The sequence below is a fragment of the Pholcus phalangioides genome, unplaced genomic scaffold (assembly GCF_987345545.1).
Source record: "Pholcus phalangioides strain wild (caught in Gottingen) unplaced genomic scaffold, Ppha-v1.0 ptg000031l_1, whole genome shotgun sequence".
NCBI classification, from domain to species: domain Eukaryota; kingdom Metazoa; phylum Arthropoda; class Arachnida; order Araneae; family Pholcidae; genus Pholcus; species Pholcus phalangioides.
Window position 1 is genome coordinate 6816599 of NW_028301621.1, and position 7591 is coordinate 6824189.

The window sequence follows — 7591 nt, forward strand, 5'->3', positions numbered from 1 at the left end:
CGAAAGTGCACTCTGTGTTTACTGGGACGCGATGATGATGATCAATTACACACATTATATGTGTCATCCGTACACTACCTCCGCTAATGGTTTGACTGAAACAACAAAATTGGCGAGTCATGTCGAGGTTCATGAGGGAGAAATGGAAAACTTTAGATCAAGGGTGCTCAAAACCGTTTAGAGCAGTGTTTCCCAAAGTGGGCGATGGAATGGTCCAAGGCGGCGATAGAACCTACTGATTTAACATAGGATCCTATGGGTTTACTTGAGTTGGGGAAGGGGGGGGGGGCGATGAGAGGAAAAATTTTCTGATGAATGGGGCGATTTAACAAAAAGTTTGGAAGACCATAGTTTAGAGAGTACGGGCTATACTTGATTGGCCTGAAACGTGTCGCGGGGCCACTTAAGTGATCTGAGAGTGTGGTAATCACGTTATTCTTGAAAAATTAGGTCTGAGGTCGCGAGCCGCACCAGATGGCTCAACGGGCCACAGATTGATCGTGCATGTGTTTTAGATCAAAGGTGCTCAACCCATTTGAAGAGTTTGGGCCACTGCATTCGGTTGAAAACGTGTCATGCTTCACATAAATGAGATCTTCAATAACTCGCGATTTGAGTGATCTGTAAACGTACCGTTGTTCACTTAAGTAGTCTAGAAATGTGCCACAGGTCACTTAACTGATCTGAAAATGTGCCTTGAGTCACTCAAGTGAGATGAATGTGTGGAGATAACCTTGAGTGATCTAGACTAGAGCAGTGCCCGAGATTATTAATGCACTGAGAATATACCGCGACACACATTTACAGCTCACAAGCTCACCTACACAAAAAAAGTGAATTGCGGCACAACTCCGCAGCATTTAAGCGGCCGGTGGTGCAGTTCACATCACTTAAGTGGTTCGCTGTACATTGTCACAGAAATTTACTTCATCTGAAAATGTGCAGCAGGTCACTTAAGAGATTTGGTAATGTGTGGCTCAGTTCAAGTTTACAAAATTATGTTTGAGGTCACAGGTAACATCAGATGCTCCGACGGTCACATTTGACCCGCAGGTCATGGATTGAGCATGTACGCAACCTTTAGGGAGTGCGGGCCACTTCATTGGTTTGAGAACGTGTCTCGCTAAGTAATCTGGAAATACGGCACGGGCAGCTAAGTGCTCTGGAACTGTGCCGCTGGTCACTCAAGTGATCTGTGAATATGGCGCAGGTCATTTAAGTGATCTTGAAATGTGGCGTGAGCCACTTCAGAAATGTGAAATATATCGCGAGTGGGTAACTTAAGTGATGCGAAACTACACCACGGGCCACTTGAGTGATTTAAAACTGTGCCGCCGGTCACTCAAGTGATTTGTGAATGTGCCGCTTGGTTCATTTTATACAAAATAGGTCTGAGATCATGGGTCACATCAGATGGCTCCGAGGGCCACGGGTTGGGAATGTATATGCTTTAGATCAGTTTCCCAACCTTTTTTGTTCCATCGCCCTCTTCTTTAGAAACTTTTTTCTCCCATCACCCCCCCCCCCCCCAACGCAATCTATCGGGTCCTATGTTATACCCGTAAATTCTACCGCTCCTTGGAACATTCCATCGCCCCCGGGGGCGTTAACGCCCACGTTGGGAATCACTGCTTTAGATACTTATAGCAAAAATTTGCTTTTAAGTTCCCATTCAATAAATTTCGCTGCTCGTGAGAGACATTTTTAATGCAAATACTTCGTATTATAAAAAAGAAAACAAACACCAAAATAAAGTTAGTCGCCACTCACACATGATGCCATCCGAAGAAATACAAATAAACTCGACGCCATCCTTTTTTTTTTTTTTTTTGCCGGTCACAGCTTGAGAAAACACAAACACGTCTGCTCATTTAATAGTGGTAGAAATAATAAGCAGGGAACACTCATCAGTGGCCGAGGCCTTTCTTACCGGAGACGCGCTTGAAGTCGGCCATCTTGGTGGTGCAGATGGGAGTGCCCACGAAAACCAGACGATCGATCCTCGTCGTCTCGTGGCCGCCCTGGTTGTCCTTGACGAACACCTGCAGGTTCTGGACGTTCTGGTACTTGACGTAGCGCAGCAACACGGGCCTCTCGCCGTCGAGGTCCTCGGTCCCGAGCTCGATCTCCTGGACGGGCGCCACCTTGTCGGCCTGGTCGAAATCCAGGGTGTACGGCAGGTTTATGAACAGCTTCAGGGTCTTCGGACCGTTCTCGGCCGGTGCGCGTATCTTCAGCGAGTGCAGCTTGACGGCCTGGTTGAAGCCGAACGACATCAGCAGCTGCTCGTCGCAGTCCGACTCCAGGTACGAGTCCCCCGAGAGGAACGACTCGGCGAACGGGTGCGAGTCCGAGTCGTTTAGGCACTCGCTCTTGAACTTGTCTATCATCGGGACGAGGTCCATGTGGTCGCCGTTCTCCATCTTGCTCAGTTGGTGGTCGTCCGTCGCCGCGGCCGGGCTGATGTGTTCTTTCAGCTTATTCACCAGGTCGGTCGGATTGGACGTCAGCAACCTGTCGACTTCCCTCCTGTCCCTGTAGAAGACGAACGTCGGCATCACTTGGATCGCCTGGCTCTCAACCGTAGACGGACTGGCGTCGACGTCGACTCTCAGGAAGACCGCCGCGTTCGCGAAACTGTCGCTGATGCTCTCGAAGTGGGGCTGGATCAGCGTGCAGGGTGGGCACCAGGTCGCGAAGAAATCAACGACGACCAGTCGCTGTCCTGCGTCGGCCAGCCTGCTTTCGAACGTCTCGTCGTTGGCATTGTGAACGACCATCTTGCGCGAAATCGCGGACTTAATCGAATACCCGAAATTAATAAAGGAGGCGGGAGTGAATGTTTCCGCAAATGGTTATTGTTAGAATACCGTCTGGCGCGAACGTTGTCTTGCAACAGACGATTACGGATGGTTGGAACTACTGGGACCTTCCGGCTTTCGATCGCGAAAGAAACAAATCTCCGAGCAGTGAAAATGGGAATATAGCTTGGAGTTGGAAAAATAAAATAAGCCTTCCGAGTACAGATGCGAATTTATGGTTTTGTACCTTACTGACTACACGAAATTTGCCGCTTCGGACCCTTATCTCTCTATAAATATGCCTCTGTCTAACTTTTTAATTACTCTCGTGCTCACACACTTTCAAAGTGACCGAGTTAATGGGAACCAAGTGAGCGGGTGAGTAACCAAGTAATTGATTCCTGAAGTCTCGGGAAGACTTGAGGAATCGATCGGGTGAGTGTATGAGTGAACAAGTGAGTGACCGTATGAATGAGGGAGTGATCGTTTGAGGGAACAAGTGAAAGAGTGATCGTTTGGCTGAACAAATGAGTGATCGTGTGAGTGAACGAATGTCCGGCCGACATTTCACCCGGGACGGGTCCGGGGGAGTGATCATATGAGTGATTGAGTTTGTGGGTGGGTGAGTGACCATATTAGTGTCCAAATAAGTGGGTGAATGACCATATGAGTACGTGCGCGGTAGCCCAGGTCGATAAGATACTCGCCTCAAGTACCAGAGGGTGTTTAGAGGTGTCACGAGTTCGACACCCGGTTCGTACTTGTCAGAAACTTTCTTGACGCAGGAGTACAACAGAAACGGCGGTACCATAACCACGGAGAAAGATTGTTACCGCAGGGAGTCCCACATCTACGGGTTAGTGCACCCACCTCTCGGTGAGTATAAAAAAAAAACTGCCTTTCGGAATCGGCAATAAATTGGAGGTCCCGGTCGAATCAGCACTCGTATGCAGCAAATGACTGGGATGCTACAAAAGTGATCTAATGATCAAACAAAATGGGTGAGTGACCATACGGCATTTCACCCTGGACGGGTTCAAGTGAGCGTGTGAGTGACTGTATGAGTGATTAAGTGAGTGACCCTATAAATGAGTGAATGCAGTGATACTCGCCACTAGTGTGTGTATGGCTGACCAAGTGAATGGATGGGTGAGTGACCATGTGAGGGATCGTATGAGTGAATGAATTGTCGACTAAGTGAGTACATGTGAGAGACTCGAGCTCATACTGCCATTTATCCACTCCTATAGGAATGTCAGTAGTGAGTGAGTGATCGTATGTCGGAAGCGAATTTTTTGAATACCCTCACTGACCTAATCGTTCGCTCTGTAGGTCACTCTTTTTGTCACTCATATGCTCACACTATGTTTCGGTCATTACACATGCATTGGTTTGGTGTCTCGCGTCACTCATTTAGTTACTCAATAACATGGTCATGACATCCCCCAACAAGGGTGGTTCTGACAAGGCCACAGCCCGGAACGGTTTTCATCATTTTTCTGTTCTTCACACTCTAAATTCACTATGTAGAGGCTTGTAGAAAACCCAGCTTGAAAACCTGTCATAGATTCCTAGCCTAGGGGTAGGGGGCCTGGCTAACCTGGTCCTTTACACTGTTCTCGCCACTCACACTGTGCTTGTACACTGTTCTGGTAATTCACACACTTGCAAACTCTTTATGTCATTCTTTTGGTCAATTGTTGTCCTTCGCTCTCTGGTTCACTCACATGCTTACACCCGATGTGGGTCACCATTTTGGTCACTCCCTACCTGGTCCCTCGTGTCATTCTTTTGGTCACTCACTAACTTAGTCACGCCCGCATAAAAGTGAGGCTGATGGGGGTTTCAGCACGGGGATCCGAGACAAATCTCAGTATTTTTGTTTTTTACGCTATAAAATTTGGGCCCGGATCTAAGATATAAAGGGAGGCCATGATTTTGACCCATAAGAGTTACACTTGTATTTCGCATAAAAAATAAATAATATATCTTGTCACATTTTATTTATTTTCATGCTTCACACCGGTTTAAAACTATCAATCAATTTCACTTGAAGAGAGAAATACTTTTGGTTTTATTTGATAGTTGGCAGTAGGGTTGTCCAAGCGCAAAGCTTATATTCAACTTAGGGTTACTAAATTCGCAAACTGAGAAAGGAGGACGTCCGCACACGCACCCTTAGTGACGTCACTTATCCCAGTTTTCCCAGTAGATGGCGCCACTATTCCGACAAAAAAAAAAAAACCAGCAGTAATAAATTCTGAAAAAACAGAAACAAAAAATTCTGGGAATTTCGACGGCTGTTGGACGTGCGGGTAAAAAAACACAAAAACACTCATATGAAGAAATATATTTTTCAAAATGTAGAAAAGAAAAATAATTCCGGAAACTTGAAAAGGAGGACAAAGGGGTGAATTTTCCGAAACGCGGGAGGACGTTTGAAATGACATAGAAAAGGAAGTTGATTGGTAACCCTAATTCAACACTGTACATCCGTCGATTCTAATTCATTCAGTTCTCATATGCACAAAAGATGAATCGAATATCGGATGCATTTCCAAATAAAATTAATAAAGTTTGACTTTCCAAAACACTTCGTTGCATTTGTTGTTGCTATATTTTGCATTTCCAAAGAATTTTCAATTAACTTTAAATATTTGATTGGATTTGTTTTCTTTTATTTAATGAGAAGGGAAAAAATCATCTACAAATTGACTTTTTAAAAGTTTTTTTTCTCAATTTCGTGGAATTAAAAAGCAGGAAAAGGTTACGAGCGTTGGTTTCATCCATATTTGAAAATTAGTTTCATATTTCATTAAGTCTATTTTGGATTTTTCTCGTTATTATTATTTAATAAAGAGAAAAACGGTCTTCATTTTCAATGCAAAAATTGTTTACGACACGCGCGTAGTTCATCTAAATTTCTGGGAATTATGAATGTTTTTCGACAAACAACACTTTATCTGCCCATAACCCATGGATATGTTGTAGCTGGAGGAAATCGGGCGCCAATTAATTGTGATTCTCCCCTCGGCTTATTAATGAGAGATCGCAGCTCGGGGCGGGCAACAACACAATGTCGTATATTTTAAAAACTCGGTGCGGGTAATTGGTGAGAGAGATTATAAAAATTATTTTTCTTTCGTTTTTGTTCTTCAGCTTCCAATTTTTAAAAGAGGATTAACTCGATCGTGTAATTAGTTTCGCGATTCTTCATTGAATGCGTTAAATGTTTGGCGATAGAGTGGATAGGAATTTTTCGTTGGGGGCAAAGCAATATTGATGTTTGCTGCTTTCTTTTGTTATCGCTACTCGTTCTCTCGTCGCATCCCTGGGAAAAAACAAAATTAATTAATAACCTTTCCAAAATGATTTTTCAATAAATATATTTCCCGTTGTTTGATGAATGAGTTCCCCTCCATGTTTTTCTATTTGTTCCTCTCATAAATAAAGCTAATGTTAATTCGTTGGTGTGTGTTTTCAGTGAGAGAAACTTTTTACTTTTTTTCTTGTTCGTCGTGAAATTTACTGGAAACGGAAATAAGGCGAGGAATTTTATATCATTTATCCAACAACGATATTTATCCGAAACATATACAGGGTGTCCTGTAAGTGTCAATGCTGCTTTTATCTCATTATCCGTTTGTCGTGGATGTATGGATTCAATATAAAAAAAGTGCTCAAAATGTGTTCATAAATTACCCTGTACCAGTTTTGAGAGTGTATGTCACAAAATGAAAAAAAAAGTGTTAATTTTTATACTGTTCCCAGGTCCTCTAACTTCCAGTTAGAAAGTTGTTTCCATGTCTCCCCTGAGGACAACAAAAAAAATTTCCAAGTTTTCAAGTCGCAATATTCGCTGTGATATTCGAATTCGAATATCGGCGAAAAGTTGGGAAAAGACACCATTAGTGAGGCAAAGAACAGTTTTTGGTTAGTTTTTGCTGTTCTTTCCCGTTTCTTCTGATTTTTGAAATTAAATATCTCAGTGAGTATTGCACTTGGAAATGTAGAAGATTTTTCCGTTTGCTTCAGGAAATACAGGGCAACAACTTTATGATTGGAAGTTAGTGGACAAGGGGGAACCGTATAAAAATTTATATATTTTATTTTGGACGTACGGTAGTTTCACTCTGAAAACTAATACAGGGGAATTTTTTAACACATTTTGAGCATTTTTTTTTTTCAATTGGAATCGTACTTCTACGACGGACGGTTGATGAGATAAAGGCTGCATTAGCACTCACGGAACATCCTGTATAAATCAGCTGGAAAAAATTTGAAAAAAACTAGCAGAAATACCAAGTGTTGCGCATTTTTTTACTCTATTCTTGTAGGTCCTAAGAAGTAACGGTAAACGTTTCTGGATTTGTGAGTCTCGTCTTGGGAAGTGGGGGAGGGCCGAGCTTTAGGTGTACCACCCCCAGCCCTTATTCTCGTATGTCTCTGATCATTATTCAGGCCGAGAAAACATTGTTGTCGGACAGTTTCTTAATTATTTCAAAGATTTGTCGAGTTCATATAAAAAGTAAATTTTGAGTGTGTTTTAACAATAGCTGCAGTGGTCCACCACGTAGAGTGGCAGTTCCCTCCTTTGTATGGCGTCACGGGAGTGACCGGGTCTATCTTTCTGAAGTTCAGAAACGTCAATTTCTGAAGCTCAGTTCTTTCCTTAAAATTTGCGAAATTCTTTGACATTTTGAACTAGCTAATCATTTAACTGCGATCCTGTTCGGTAGATACACGTTAAGTCAGGTCAGCTTTACCTGAAGCCTAGGCTTCCTCAAGAT

At 43.2% G+C, this 7591-nt stretch overlaps 1 pseudogene; it reads right to left on the reverse strand.

Annotated features, from left to right (window-relative positions):
• Positions 1 to 1860: 1860 nt before the first annotated feature.
• Positions 1861 to 2780, reverse strand: LOC149067056 (thioredoxin-like protein 1 pseudogene; annotated as a pseudogene).
• Between the last annotated feature and the right edge of the window lie 4811 nt (positions 2781 to 7591).